General features: G+C 41.5%; 1 long non-coding RNA gene across 3 annotated transcripts in view; it reads right to left on the bottom strand.

Moving 5' to 3' along the window:
• The window catches only part of LOC109498582, a 53550-nt gene extending 39614 nt beyond the window's left edge, over positions 1–13936 (bottom strand). For all 3 annotated transcript variants that reach the window (XR_006594928.1, XR_002740823.2, XR_006594929.1), the window contains exons 1-2: positions 13865–13936; positions 6641–6756 (exon numbers count right to left, since the gene is read on the bottom strand). This is a non-coding gene — a long non-coding RNA (uncharacterized LOC109498582). The remainder of the gene's footprint in view (positions 1–6640; positions 6757–13864) is intronic.
• Positions 13937–16720: the final 2784 nt, after the last annotated feature.

The following is a 16720-nucleotide window of genomic DNA, read 5'->3' as shown; positions in this document are numbered from 1 at the left end:
TCACCAGACTGGGGTTACATAGAGTATTTTCATTTGTCTTCTCTCTGTAACTTCTATCTTCTATCATCCAGGTCTTCAATGATAGGTCCACACTGATTTGCATAACTGCCTTAAATTACTCAGAATAATAGGATGGGGGATGGGAAAATGAGCCATCATTTAGAGAACTAGAGTAGCAACAAGAAGGCATAAGGCAAATAGCATAGTATCATTCCATGGAGCATTCATTTGCAAACAAAAATGTGGTTCTCACTTGTTACACATGTGCTTGTAGTAAAGTTAATTGGGGATTTTTGTCCTAGGAATGGGTACAACATAACAGTTCTTACTAATTCCTTAACTGGAGGCAATCAATATTAATAAAAAGTTCTAACATTCATTGTTCATCGCCATTGTGTTGCATAATTTGCAGGCAGTTTACGTCTCTGTGTCATAAAATTTAAACAACAAGCTACTCCTTCAAGGTCAGTTAGCACAAACTTGAAAGATCTGAGTCAGGCCATCAATAAAATGTGGTAAAATGAAATCCAGGTGGACAATCTGTCACATTCAAAAGTCTGAAATGAAATATGATCACCAAAATGATACAGAAAATTTCAGCAGCTAAAATCCAGCTACATTACTTAGAAGAAGTTGCCTAAACTGGGATAACATCTGTTATAAATGCCAGAGATGCAGTCGCCATTAAACTGTATAAAATGTCCTTTAAGTGAAAACATCACACTTCTTTTCCAACTAATGTCAGGAGCCAAGGCATTTGCATATTATTGCAAAAGGCACACTGTCCAAAGGGTATATATGACAGACTTTGATGAAGCTAAAGCCAATATCAAGGATGACTAAAGAGGAAAAATCTATTCTTGGCTTCTTTCATCCACACACGTAACTCCCTATATGGGAATAGCAACTAAACATGCATCTCAAAATCTGGGTATCTGCTCAAGTTCTCAAGAGTGAAAAAAGATACAGTTTCCTCATTTGTAAAGTGAGCAAGCAATGCTAAATGATCTCCAGGGTCTCTTCCAGATTGAAAATCCTAATGTTCTGTAATTCTATTATCCCAGGCTTTGATATGGAATACTCAATGAGAAATAAGCTCAAATCAGACTTGACAGCCAAAACATAATGGGAAGAATCAGTCTTCCTACTTTTAATGCATTGAGTTAATGGTTTAGTAGTATTTGACTTTCCCTGAAAATTTCCATTCTGCATCTGGCATCAATGCCCAGTCAGAGAGAGAGGAGGCCTTCTGGAAAATAAGTGTATGTGTCCACAATGATAATGCCATTGAGCACAGTTTAGACAGTACTAAGTTTAAGATCAACCCATATATATATATTTTTTAAAACAAAAATACACATCAGGAGATTTTCCAGGAGATTAGGTGGCTTTTTCCACACTTGAACTTAGGGAACCTGGACATCAGCCCAAGAGCTCATAACGTGCCAACAGAGGCAACAGGGAGCCAGGGGCTGAGGAGTCAGGGGCAGAGGGGATTTGGATCAACTTTACTTCCCTGTTTCTAACATTTTTTTCAATATCCAACATTGTTCCACTTCCTTTAACAAATCAATACACCCAAGTTCACAAACCCCAGAAAACCCACCAGTCTGTAATTCATTCTGGCCTGCTGCAGTTACTACAATGAAATGATGCCTTTAACTAGGCCCTGTCCTGTCCCACTTGGCACTGAGATTTCAAATCTCATACAGCTGCCCATCAACCTGGAGACTACAGCCTGGGCATCCCACTTGGGCTTGAGAGATACCTCCTGCTTGACTCAGAAGGTCCCGAAGATGGTCACTCAGCTTCCTTGCTTCCTGCTACTGGAATGGAGCTGAGCCTGGCATCAGCAGCTTCAGTATCTCCAGGGAGCTGGCTAGAAATGCAGAATCACATCCCACCCAGACGGCTGACTCAGGAGCTTCCTGCTAACAAGCTCCCCAAGTGATTCCCCAGAACACTGAAATTTGACAAGTACCAGCTCAGAACCCCCACTTTTCTCTCCTATTTGGGAGAAAAAGCAATGAGCCAGCTTTAGGTAGTCAGAGCCTTCAGCTTTCTGGAAGAGTGCTGGGTTCTGAATATCATGACAGTGGCCTACTGAAAGAGTATGGAACCTTCTTTCTGATTCTTCTCCACGTAGGTAGATTAGTTTGAGATAGCCTTTTATTTTTCATTTCTCAGCCATACAGAAGCAGATGTAGAATCATCCTTTGGGGGATATAAAGACAAAGGACATCCCCTTCTCCCCAGAGAGCTGGGCTCCCACATGTGTCCCATGCACCACATGATCCTGGGAATGATTCTTGTCCATCAGACTAGGTCAGGGTGCGAGAGCATCACTGTCTCTGCTATAGCATTCAGCCTACCTGAGTGCTGATCCTGCACAGCAGGGGAGTCCAGCAGGTCCCCAGGACCTGAAGTGGAGCCAGATTCGATGTCAGAGGCAGCCCCTGGAGATAGACCTGCCCTTGCTTCTTCCTGGAGGGATCTGGTTCTACCTCCCGGCTACCACACACCTGACATCCAATCACTGGTTATGCAGTTTCTTCAGTGAATGGACCCTTACTTTCATACTGCCCCTTCTAATATACTACATTGTATGTAACTCTTGCTATTCATATTGTGGTCTCAGGATGGAGAAGCATCAGCATGCCTGGGAGCTTATTGGCCACCCAGAAGCTCAGGTCCACCTGGACCCACTGAATCGGAATGTAAATTTCAAACATTCCTAGAGGATTCATGTGCACATTAAAGTGTGAGAAACACTGATGTAAACATATCTTGAAAGCCTGTTGGACTGGGACTCAGAGGAGCCCTCCTCATCCTCATCTAGCTGCTCCCCAACTCAGAGCTGGCCATGGAAAGACATCAGTTCATGGGTGTGTCTGTTTGCTCATTTCCCAAATTTCTGTTCCTCTGACATTGTTTTGGGGGACTATTTATTGTTTGGGGTCTGTCTTTAATCATGGGCCACAGGTTAAGTAGTTGTTCATATTGTAGACTATACTCAGCTGAATTCCAGGGCACTTTTTACAAAATATCAGTCTAACTAAATATGGAATGTTATATGTAACTTGATAGTTTCTAGTAATATATCAAATTTGGTCCAAATCAGATTGTTCCTTTGGAAGATCTAGAGCTAAAAGCAAAATGCTAAGGAGAGTTAAAACAGAAACCTCACTTCTCCAGTTAGTCATACCCAGACAGTGACACACTCAATACTTGCTAAATTCTGAAATCTGAAAAAATACAGAATTGACGTGCCTGAAAATTAGAAGCAATTAATAGCACCACAATCATTTACCAGGAGCTCCTTTTATCTTTTTAAATCTTTGTATGTGGATGTTAGCCTTCCAACAATATGACTAGTTTCTTGAAGGCAGGAGTCATGACTCAAAGTTATTTACCTTCCCAGTGCCAAGGAGTACCCCATATTCAGCAATGATGGTTATGCTGGAAATAACGTGACTATGATTATCGTGATGGAGGTTTTATTGTTCCCACAACCAGCTAGACTCCTCTAGGGTGTAGATTTCTCCTTGCAGTTACTCTCTTTCTCAGGAAGAATAAAATTTAAAGACAACTATGAAGATAGAGACATAACAAAAAGGTTTCTAGGTCCTTTAGGAATGAATCTTCTACTGCAAAAAGGTTCTTCCCCTTCAGAGAGGAAAGAATCCAAGAACTTAAATTAGGCCTAATATAATCTCACCAATCATCATTTGAGAAAAGGAACCAGGTACTCCAAAAATAGAAAAAAAAAATCATTCACCAACTTGTCGCAAACTCCTGACTTTCCTTTCTCCTTTTACTTTAAAGGTCATATTTCCCTATAGACGTTTTCACATTTATGTTATCTATTTGGAAAATGAATTTTTAACTAGAAGAAGGAGACTATGCAGTGGTCACTTCAAAATAAAGCCAGAAGAAAAGGAGTTAGGGATGGAAGGAATAACACATCCATGACGAGGAAATGAGGCAAAGCATCATAAAAGGACATGAGCAATGTGGAGGAAAGAAAGAAGAGTCAACAGGAGAGAGAAAGAACCCTGAACCTACCCAGTTACTTAGCTGCAGGTAGGCATAGTTTATTCCATGATCCACCATCCTCTCCCACCAACAAAAAGAAAAGCCTTTTAAGAAATGGAATCTGTTCTGAACCAATGTGTTAAAATAAATTCAAAAGGTAACTCTCTTTTTCCCTTCCAGCTTCAATTCTAACTGCCAGTCATAAAAAAAACTATTAAAGTTTTATGAACTTACCTGTTTGAGTCTGTCTCTGCTGCAGAGTCTGAAAAGAATAGCCTGTTTTTCTGATCCAATCTCCACTAGTGCTTGGGGCCATTCCTATCCACAGGGGATCTTTGCTGATCCTGGCATCCTGCATGACTGCACTTCTGTCATGGTACCCTGTGTTCATCCCTCTTGAAACTCATAAAACCACCTGCTTATTTGTCATCTGCCCATCTCCACTGGAAGGCCCTTAAATGTGGAGATAATCTCACTATGGTTTGGTTTTCTGGTGCTTCACACGCTGCTGGAATGTATTAGGGCACCCAACACATGTATATTGAGTGAATTAATCAATGCTCTGTGATACTCATTGATTACCCTCCTTGAATACAATTAGGCTGTCATTAAATGGCTCTTATGTAAAAATATATTATTTCCTTTTTTTTCAATATATGAAGTTTATTGTCAAATTGGTTTCCATACAACACCCAGTGCTCATCCCCAAAGGTGCCCTCCTCAATACCCATCACCCACCCTCCTCTCCCTCCCACCCCCCATCAACCCTCAGGTTTTTTTTTTCCAAAAATAAATTATTTCCTAAATTACTGTTATGTATTTTTCTTTACCTCCATCACTTATTCTTCCAACAAAGTAAAGGGAGGAGAAAAAAAAAACCCTGTTATGGCCACAGTTTCCTGTTCACACTCATAAAATGGCCATTATACATTGCTGGTGGGACATAGGTAGTTTGTGCCAGCACTTGGAGTGAAACAGAAAAGACAGACCCAAGAAGTTTTCTCTCCTTCCCACTTCAGAAGATTCCTTCAGTACTTATTTTTTCCCTTTCTTTTCAATTTTAAGAGGGATCTCCTAGATGCTGACATAATCCATTTCTTCTCTAACAACTCTTGAGCTCTGGACATAGCCTATCAGAACTTCTCTTGGCTGCATGCCCAGAAGATCTATCGGGGAAGTACAGAATGCAACAGTGGAAGGGGTTGGTAAACACTCTTTGTGTAGCAAAGAGGTTTTTTTTTTTTTTTGTAAAAAAAACTTTGAGGAGTTTCTCTCTCCTTCCCCTAAGCTCTTACTGTCCCCACTACTGTGTCTCCCCAGCCCTGTCTACTCTTCCTTGCTGTTGAGAAAGTACTGGGCTGGTGTGGCCTCAATTCTAGAACTAGTGCCTAATAAATGAAGACATTATTATAAAACAGTACAACCTCCAGATTAAAAATGTTGTTTAGGGCGCCTGGGTAACTCAGTTGGTTAAGCATTTGATTTCGGCTCAGGTCACAATCTCGCAGTTTGTGAGTTCGAGCCTGGAACCTGCTTCAGATCCCCTCTTCCTGCTTGTTCTCTCTCTCTCTCTCTCTCTCTCTCTCTCTCTCTCTCTCTCTGTCTAAAATAAATCAAAACATTAAAGAATTTTTAAAATAAAAATGTTGCTTAATGTCAGATCAGTTTCTTCAAATTCATAGCATCTAAAATATACCGCAGTCTATTGCTGCTCTCTGGCCGTGTCTACTCTTTCTGCAGAAATTAGATATTGTCTTTTTAAACAACAGCTGTCTTGAAGAAGAAGAAGAAGAAGAAGAAGAAGAAGAAGAAGAAGAAGAAGAAGAAGAAGAAGAAGGAGGAGGAGGAGGAGGAGGGGGAAAAAGAAGCCTCCTCATGACAGTACAGTCCTCCCAAATAGAACTTGATGATCTATTGGTAGACTTAGAGCATTTTAAAGGAAAGTTAAAGATCCTTTAGATCAAACCTGCCATTTTACATATGGTTAAAGGGAGGCCCACAGAGGCTTGGTGAACTGCCCTAGGTGCCAAGACCTAAGTCACTCAACATTCCTTCTAATTTGACACTCATTACAGCAACCTCATTACCTCATTCTAGCCTAGAAACTTGGTAGAAATGAAGACTTCTCACCCTAACCAGATTGATTGGATCAGAATCTCTAAGGGTCATCCCCAGCAATCTGCGTTTTCATGGGCTCCATGGGGGGTTGAGAAGCACCACAGATGCACTACACATCATCGAACTGTTGCTTCAAACTAACAGGCAAGTCTCACGGATCCAAGACTGTGATGACGAGGGAGTGGGGTAATGAGGAACGTTCTGGTAGTCAAGGGATCCCTGACAGTGATAAATTTTAAGGAGCAGTCAGCCCGCACACAGATCCTGGATATAAAACAGAGACTTTTCTCCTTCAGAAAGTAAAACTTGAGAAGACAGAGGCAGAAAAAGGACAACTGTCCCTTTTCAATCCAATTCTTCCTTAAATCCCATGGTCTTTGGTTCCTATGAGATTTTACCAAGAAATAAGACATTAGGAACTGTAGTAAGTTCTACCCTCCTAACACTTATCTGACAGTGTCCAAAGCCATTAATTAACATTTCTTACCAATTCTGCCCCTCCCCGTGTGTGTGCCTTAATCTCATCTTCCTTCATGAGGTGGACAGCATGATGTCTTTCTTATGATGGAGAATTACCAGGTTTATATCCTCATGGCTCGTTTCCTAGGAGATTAAGAGAAGCTTGTGTCATAACTATTGACAATCAAAGCTTAAGGAAGAACTCTTATTGGTCCCACTTGGTCCTACAGCCACAGCTTGGGCTATGTTCTATTGACAGACGGATACACCATGATAGACCAGGCCTAATTCACTGTAAGCAAACTAGGGTTCCCCAGCAGTGTTACATAATTGAAATAAGTAGAAGGATAGTGCCTCCAAAAGAAATAATGATGGAGATGGCTACCATGCTCCTCCTCTCTGAAATGGTGCTGTAGACAAATAACACCCTGATCAACTATGTATGGGTGACGGACTAACTTTTATTGTTAAGTATTTTGAAATCACAGAACCTACCTGTGTGATGAATGGATTAGAGGAGGTATGACTTGGGGGATCAAGTGGGGTTGGGAGAGTTGGAGTTCTTCATTAAATTAAAACAGCAAATTATGGTAACACAAAGTCCAAAGACAAGTATGGTTCATGCTGATCCAGAATAGAGATTTCAAGAACTGCAGAGCCACTGTATCCTGTCTTGTTTGTATATCATCTATTGTTCTAAACTGTGAGATGATTATAAAAAGAGTATTATCATTTCCACTTTTCCAGGCAGAAATCTAACATTCAGAGGGCTTTACCAACACTATTACAAGTAACAGAGCTGGAACTTGACCACAGGACAAGATCCTAGTTCAATGCCCTTTTGACTATATCATGCTGCTTTTACAAAAGAAGAAGAGAAAGATAATCAGATTATTGAGGTAAGGCCATTCTGGGTACACATAAGCATGATGATGACCTAAGAAATAAGAAAGATGGTTGCATCTTCTTGCATCTTCTAGGAACCTTTTTCATTCACGTGATGAGACTGGAGGTGGTGTGTGCCTCACACTTTCTTCCTCCAAGTGAATTTCCCATTAAGAGTTCAAGCCTGGTTCGATTGGGGGTGGAAGGCTAAAATATGGAACTTTTATGGATCTGTTGCTGTGTCTTATATTAAATTCTTGACCATATTCACAATTTTAGATCTGATTTATGGTGACTTAGGAAATTACATATAGATCTATCATTGCTAAAATATGTGGCCATGTAAAACCAAAGGTGGGGAAAGAACCTGAATTCACTCAAGGAGGTCATTTAAAATTTGCGGGGGTAAAATTCTCCTCCTCTCCATGGAGAAGACTAGCAGTGAAATGAAACCCAGCAATGTGGGTCCTGAGTGGGAAACCAGGGGCAGAGAAGCAGCAGCTGTGCACAGTTGGAAAATTCAGTGAGTGCTCATTTCGGTGGCCAGTTTTTGAACATGTCAGTTTAATTATGATGCATCACAGTTGACAGCAATGCATATGGAACCAATTACAGCACATGTTAAAATCAATTATTGCATATTTCAGCTATCCTAAACACTGTAGCAAGCGATCTGTGCATTGCTGCAGATTTCAACTCCACTAATCATTTTTACTATCATGGTTCAACTAGAAAAGATATATATATATATATATATATATATATATATATATATATATTCTGAGAAAAGCACATTTCATAACCAATATCTAATGTAAAGCCCAGAAACAGTAGCATCAGATAAGCAAAACTTGAAATATTTGCTCAGACAAAAGTCTAACCTAACATCATACCCTTTTTCAAGAGAAATAACAAAAAATTAAATTGTTTGCTATCGCTAAACCCTGTTTTCCTCAATTTAATCTGCTTCAGCCTCCTCACCAGCATTGAGGTCTGTATCCCAGCTGCAATATACTGGCTATTTTGGTCGAAAGTAAGTCTAAAATTTGCCTTGACTGTTTACCCTGCTTTTGTGGCCTTTTTCCCCTTTCAGATTTCTGGCTTAGAAAATTCTCCTCCAAATTCCACAGCATATTCATTTTCTGTTTACTTGTTTATAAACCAGCAAATAATTGGCATATTGAAAAGAAGGAGGAGGGGGAGGAAGGAGAAGGATATGAAGAAGGGGAAGGGGAAGAGGAAGAAGGAGGAGGAGGACTAGGTGGAAAAGGAGGAGGAGGAGAAGAAGAAGAAGAAGAAGAAGAAGAAGAAGAAGAAGAAGAAGAAGAAGAAGGAGACAGTAAAAAAGTGAACTCGGGTGGCATTTGGCTCTCCTTGGAGATTTGAATGTTTTCCGGTTGCATTAAATCAGCAGTGGCCAGTATGCCTTGGTTAACTCTAAAATAGGTTTACTATGAAAAAGGGTTATATTCTACAAACTTGGATTTTTACTTCCTGTCAACTGTGCACAGAGTAAACCAGTTGCAGAAAACCCACAGTCTCTGACTGGTGTTGAGGGTTTGGAGACTCACACTGGTCCCTCATGGTGGGAATTATCTACGCAAATCCTCCTGCCTTGGGATGAGGGGCCAGAGCTCCAAAGTGACTGAGCATTCCAAGAAAAGCCACATGCCTAACAAAACTTGGCTCTGGGGAACAGGTGGGTGTGTATCCTGGGAAAGGGATCAGTGGTATCTGAGTCAAGAAGAGCTGAGTGGTCCAAGGCAGGGCATAGGAAAACAGCCCATGTGGTTTAGTCAAGAGAGCATTGGGTTGGATGTCGGGAACCCTGACTTCTCTGCTCAGCAGCTTTCCAGGCTGGGATGAGGTTCTCAATGCCCCATTGTACTCCAAACATGGCACAAAGGGAAGCTAACCAAAAGGAGAATCAGACCTCTGAATCTGTTGCAGTATACCACTGGGACTACAGGAAGGAAAGCTGCTCCATTTTAAAATTTAGAAGATCAGAGTAGGGAACCATTACCTTTGTTTGTCTTGCAGCCACAAGATGGACCCCAACTCATGCCAGCATCTATTTAAAACAAGTCCTAAAGATACCCATTCTTCTGCAGAGTAGCTAATAGATTTCCAGGGAAGAACAGCACATCAACAAGCAGCACATCAATAATTAAGGGAAGAAAAGTAACCTACAACCCCTGAGCTGTGGAAGAATATGCATTATACTCTAACATGTACCTGAGACCTACCACAAAGACTAGAAAGGGGAAACAGAAGAAGTCTAATACCATACCTTTCCAAAAAGTTGTTGGGTGCTTAAGTCTACGTTACAATTCCAATTCATTTAAGGACGACTTGTGTTCCTATAAGCCAAGACTTGCACTATGTGAGTAGTGACCATTTGTGAGTTAGAAGACAAGGCCCAGAAATAGTTTTGGGAGAAGGAGTTCCAGGGGCCCAAATCCCAACAGGATATAGAATTCACCCTTAAGGCTCAAATATGCAGGTTTTGATGAAGGAGGAGCAGTGTTATGAGCAGAGTGACCCAAGAGGGCTGGAGAAAAACCTCCAGAGACAAGCACAGTGGGGTGTTGGTATTCCCACTGAAGACCTGGAGCCAAGGAGGAGGGGTTGCCAGGTGATGGCCTAGCTTGGGAGGGAGGGACAAGAGACAGCTGTTACCAGTGCTGTGGCACCAAGTCTGGGAAGAAGTGGAAGAAGAAATACCTCCACCTCTCACTGCTGATCTTGTTCAAGGGAGTCTAGTTTGGAAGTCCATACAGATCAGCTCCTTGGTCACAGAGCAGCTCAGAGAAAGGCAAAGAGAAAGGTAATCTTTATATGGCACACTGAAATAAACAGGTATGGCTGGAAATGACCAGAATACAGGCTCCAGCATCCCTGAACCATTCCCAATTAAGTGTTCAAGGACCATTATCTCAACATATTAACAACCACATGAGGCACTAAACTGGGAATCTCCACAGGGAATTTACCCAAGTTAAAGGTGTACAAACAGGGCATGGAATGGAAGGCCAGTACAAAGTGAGGAGATGTTATAAGCAAAGATATGGAGTATGGATGCCTCTGGCATGCTTGGGGTAGTCCTATGTGTCTGGGAAGGGAGGCTGGGGAGGTAACCTAGGAAGGTCACATTAATGTGTTTGTATTTGATTCTTAAACAATGGAAAGAGATGAGAGGTTTTAAAGGAGGGCTCCCTCCCTTCACCTGTCTGTCCGGAAACACGCAAGTGCTTTTGATTCCAGTGGATTCAGTAACAAGTTTGCAAGCAGCTTCTGCCAATCAAATCTCATCAGCAAAACAATCAGTAGTTTTGTGTAGTAGTTAAGAGCATGGGGTCTGATGTGGAATACCTGGCTTCTAGTCCTGGCTACCCCTTGCTATGTGACCTGTAACTTTACAGACTCTTTCAGTTTCCTCATCTGTGAAATGGGAATAGAAATGGCACTGACTTCATTAAATTGTTTGAATTAATGAGTTAATATTTTAAAAGATCTTAGAGGGGCGCCTGGGTGGCGCAGTCGGTTAAGCGTCCGACTTCAGCCAGGTCACGATCTGCGGTCCGGGAGTTCGAGCCCCGCGTCAGGCTCTGGGCTGATGGCTCGGAGCCTGGAGCCTGTTTCCGATTCTGTGTCTCCCTCTCTCTCTGCCCCTCCCCTGTTCATGCTCTGTCTCTCTCTGTCCCAAAAATAAATAAAAAACGTTGAAAAAAATTATAAAAAAAAAGATCTTAGAATAAGTATTAGCATTCATCTTTATAACAGCCACATGTAATGAGAAATAGTTACATATTCAAAAGGGATTATTACTGTAACACTTACCAACTTCTTTCAAAAAACCTTGAAAAGGTACCCCTGGAGAGCACCTATAGAGAGCTCTGAGTTACAATGAATCACCATGAGTGAATATATCCCCCAATGTCTTGAAGAAATATAATACAAGGAAACATTGCTGAGCATGGACTGCACGGTTCATCAAAACTACCCAGTTCTGATAACAGAGTAAAACAAAGACCTCTGAGGGGTTTCAGATGCACTCGGTTATGAACAAGAGAATGGCCACATGCTCTCTAATGGGCAATGTCCACATGTGGTGACTATTTCCAGACCTACAAAGCCTCCTAGGGGCAGGTCACAGCATTCTAAAGGCAAGCTCTCAATGTTACGATACAGCTGTTTTCCTGAGAACAGCTCAGACCCAGGAGGAGTAGGCAGCTGACACCTGCCCTCAAGTTGCCTGTAACCCCCACTGTCAGGAATCACCAACAGCTTCTTTCATGGTGTCACTGACATACATCCATTCCAACAAATTATCCTTTCCATCCAATCTGACTCACTTGGCATAACCAGCAAGTGCAAGCACTGTGTGGTCTGATCCCTCGAATGAAATACATCAAATAAGTCATAGTGTTTTCATGACCCTCTGCCAAAATTGCAAAATCTTTTCTCTTTTCCATTTTTCTAGTCACATCCATAGCCCTACAGTTGACATTTGGTCTTCTAAAATGTCTTATGTCAAGGAACCAGAGGACAGAGGCAGCAGAGGGAATAGAGGCATGGGAGAGGTGCTTTGCAGTTTATCAAACTGTGAGTACTGATACCTCATTAATTCTTAATACTTCCTCAGTTCAAGATGAGGCAGCCATTTCCCTCTGGTAATCTTAATGACGCAAGCCCTGCCACTCATCACAGGTGTTAATGGCAAAGTAATTTTGAGGTTTCTGGAGAGAGCAAGCATTCCAAGTTTGTAGAATAAACATTGAGTGGGGTTCCAATGTCAATGTTTCCTAAGGATTTTTATTTAATGACTCAGCTGCCTGGGCTCACAGGGATGCTCTGAGGAGAAGGGCATTACTGTACTGTCAGGCCTCACTGAGCCCCCCATGCTAAATACATCTCAGACACCCACAATTGTCCTCTCTCCTTTCCAAACTCTGGTGTCAATATCTTCCCTCCACATGCTGTCCAAAAACCAACACAACAAAAGAGGAGCCACAAGATACCAGGATGGACCACAGAAGTCCCAGAGCACAACAAAGGCATAAAGGCTTTATTAGGGCAAGTGTGCTCTAGAACAATTCTCAAAATGTGATCCTGCGGTTCACCCAGGAACTTGTTAGAGATGCACATTCTCAGGCACCATCTTAGACCTGCTGAAACTCGGGAAAGAGACCCAGCGATCTGTGTATTAACAAGGCTACCAGTTCAAAACATAACCACCACAGACAACAAAGTAAAAATTGCACACATCAAAATGTGGTTTTGAGTAAGCAGGAAAAATAAATTATCCCCACTGTGGAACTCAACAAAACATAAGTCACATAGGTTGCTCAAACTAGAGGAAAAGGAGTTGAGAGTTAGTTGAAATAGCAGTAGAAACTCCACAGCAGGATGGTGAGGAACTGTCCCCACCACCAGATGGAGAAAGATCAAGAAAGGACTAACACTTCTTCCTTGTCTAGAAAAACCAGAAGGTATGACCTGGCCTATGATTTAGGCAGAGAAGTTTAATGATTAGAAAGAGGCTGCCCTCGTGGACTAAGAAGGAATGGAAAGGGTACATGCTCTGTTATGGGGGAGAAGAGAGCCACTTCGGCAGTGTGAGGCCAGATAGAGTATGGTTGTGGAGATTCTGGACAGCAGCTCTGGGACCCCCATCTTTGGAATGATGGGGCACCCCCTTAGCAGCCTGGCAGAGCACAGGGGCACAGAGGATGGAAACATATAATACTGGACCAATTATTTGGATTCCATGACTTGCGTGGGAGGACTTAGATAAAAGCTGGAACTCCAGCCACCATCTTGTGCAGGAGAAACCATGGAAAACCAGTTTATTATTATTTTTGATTCCTGGCTGGGGAGGTGTATGACCTATTTTAGCACCATGTAAACAAAGTTTATCCTGTATATGGTCTTAGGGATGGATCTTAGACATACCTGGAATTTTATAGTCTAACGTTTTATCACAACTCCAAGAAGGGGATCTGCATGAGAACAAGAAGTTTGGAATCTGTTTCACAGACCTGCATTATGTGCCAAAGAAATAAAGTCCTCTGTATATGGTAGCCCATACTTGTCTTTACCTTTCCAGGGCCTTTTTCTTCCACTTCTCATGTGATCTCTTGGCTCAGACAGGCCAATTGCCCTCACTGTCATAGTCTCCACTGTCTGACGCTCTTTCCTGTCTTTGTGCCTTGCCTATAATGCTCCCTGGGTTAGATGCCTTCCTTTTCTCCCCTCTCAGGTTGCTTGCTCCCCAGGACTCTCTGATTCTTCTATATCTTCAATGTCCTATCTCCTGGTCTCTGGCTTTCCCCTTGTGTTTGTATGGTGTTCATAGTGTTCTTACCTGTGCTGTTTACTTGGACGTGCACATTGAGTAAGCCTCCTGGGGTCCATGCAAATCACCACGTACTCAGCTATAACCCAAAAGAGTCACAGCCAGTTACTAACATTTCAATTCCCAAATTTTATCAAAGTAAATTGATGAAAAAATAAAGTAAATATCTCTGTACAGTGACTTTTTAGAGACTTTTTCTTCAAGTATCTTCTAGGTTAGAAACTTACATCTGTGTTTCAGGAAAACTAAAAATCTACTGGTATGCCAAGAGCCTAGCAGTGCCCTGCATCTGCTCAGACTGAGAAGAGAAGTGTGCTGTTCCTGCAAGGGAATGGAGGAAGGGAGAAGGAGAGAAAAGGCAGCAGAAGGGGATCTACTCACTATATAATATTATTACATATTATAAAATTATACCACTATACTATGCTATTATTAATTATGACAGTGGTCGTAATTTCAGTTGCTATAAGAGCAACCAAAAAAATCCCACAAACGATGACTTAAACAACATAAAAGATTGTTTCTCTCTTACATCTGTGCTCATGCATAGGCAACTCAGGACCAATATGGTGGTTCAACAGCTTCAAGGTCCCAACCACCTTAGTTCTTTTTGCATGGATTACATCTCAGTGTGTAAGAGATCACTTCAGCTCCCAGTACCATATGCAGAATGAAGGGACAGAGAAAAGAGAAAGGCATGACTACTCAGAGGTGGCTCTTACCACTGCCATTCACACACCTGACCAGAATTCCCTTAGATGGCCATGCCCCACCTCAAGAGTGGTTGGCACCTAGACCTGTAGATGAGGAGACATACTCTGCTTAAATGCTGAGAAAGTTATTAAGAGAAAGGGAAGAGGAGCGACATTTGATAACTAATATCTCTGCTACAATGGTTACCCTGATTTCATACCTGAAGAATTCCTGAATTATGATTGAATATATGTACAAAATCCTTTCCCTAAAAAGGCACTGAGTGTGTATGGGCTATTCACGCTTTTGTGACATCTGTGTCATGCTAGCCTTACATTGCCATGGTTACCTTGATTGTGCTGTACCCTGACACTCAATTTCAGTGTATACATTAAGTTTGTATAATGTTAGGCTTTCATTAATGTTTTTAAACTTACCTTATAAGGGTGTTTTATTAGAAATGTAACACAAGTCCATTGTGAAATAATTCAAAAACCCAAATAAGTACAGAGAAGGAGACAGGGAGTTGGAAAGAAAGAAGAATGTTCACCAATTCCATCCCAAGGAAATTATGGCTGTTAACTATTTCGTGCTATATCAGTGTATTCATGCACACATTTATTATTTTACCAAAGTAGATATGACTTTGTTACTAGCCATTCCCACCTCCACTTCATAGTATTGTGTAGATTTGATTCTATTTACATACAACAAGATTTCTACAGGTACATGCTAATATGTACTATGGTGTACCACTTTAAGGGTTTGTTTTGTTTTTTGTTTTTTGTTTTTTTACTTACTCTCTTATTATCAAACATGAAAGTTTTACCTTTGAAAACAATAAACTTTATTGACATCCATGACTGTTTCTTAAGGACAAAGTTTTGGAGGTAGAGTGGGGACATGGAGCTAAAGGAAATGGGAAAAACTATGTTATCAGCATTTACACTTTGATTTATGCTTTGAAATTTTAGATCCTCTTGGTATTCAGTGAGTAAAAATAGAACGAGAGGACTGGAATAAATCTTTTATCAACATGATCGTGTTCACAAAACTGGTTTTATGGGGGCTGGAAAATAGCTGCACGTGGGGCTCATTCCATTCAAGAGAGGATTCAAGACAACGTTCCACTACCAATATTTGGGCCTAGGTGGAGATGACCAAAAATATGTGAATTTAAAAAAAGAGAGAAAGAAAAGATTGCACTGGTGTCCCCAAACAGGGCAGACGGCTCTATTGTAGCTGATGTTTTCCCTTCTCCTATAATCAAGCTTCAAAGGCCCCAACAGACAATGGCTAAGTTGTCCCAGATGGCGGCGCACACATGGGGAAGGAACGACCAGCTAGGCACTGTGCTAATATGAATAGGGAGCACTTTCTAACTGTCCATCCCAGAGCCGGACAGTCCTGTCCACACCAGGGCTACAGACACATAGAAGGTACTGGAAGCCTGACAATGAACAATTGAGCTATTGGAGCACCGGTCATGTAACCGGCATGTGCAGACTGCCTCTCGTCTACAGCTGCATCTCGTATTCATTAGCTCACTGGAGCCTGGTGCTGCTGAGGCACAATGTGAAATAAATTAAACCAATGGGGCCTTACTTTTCAAGAATTTATGTTGTGTATCTTTTTCTTCATGGTCACATCGGCCCCCAAAGGTTTGCATTGGAGTCTTCCCCCCAGACTGCATCATGGCCAGGTAACCTAACATTTGTGAAATGCCTCGCTCTCCACATCTAGTTGGGTAGACAGACATTGAGAGCATTAGGGATGTGCTTTGCTTAGAAGCAAATCCCCATATATAAGATGTAAGCATGGTTGATTGTTCATTCTACAAAAGGTTCTGAACTTTGCAGAAGAATTTCTCAGAGAATGTTTAACTGAGTTTTCTGAATAAGAGGCAGTTTACAAAGCTCCTATTCATACTGAGCTTTTTTTCTAAGAACTCTTCCATTGTGTACAATTAAGTACAAGCACATTGTTATAGTCAACCTAATTATATCAGTTAGTTCATATAATAAAAACCACTATTACATTGAGCCTTGTGGATGGCAAAGACTTTCATAACTGTGATCCTACAACAGTCTCCAGTGAGGTAACACTTGCTGTCCTTTCCAATTCATTAATGGGGAACTCTGAGGCTTAGATCAGAGAGGTTAAGTCCACTTG

The sequence above is a fragment of the Felis catus genome, chromosome A3 (genome assembly GCF_018350175.1).
Source record: "Felis catus isolate Fca126 chromosome A3, F.catus_Fca126_mat1.0, whole genome shotgun sequence".
Lineage (NCBI taxonomy): Eukaryota > Metazoa > Chordata > Mammalia > Carnivora > Felidae > Felis > Felis catus.
The sequence above is the reverse complement of the archived record's forward strand: the minus strand, read 5'-3'. Positions and strand labels throughout refer to the sequence as shown.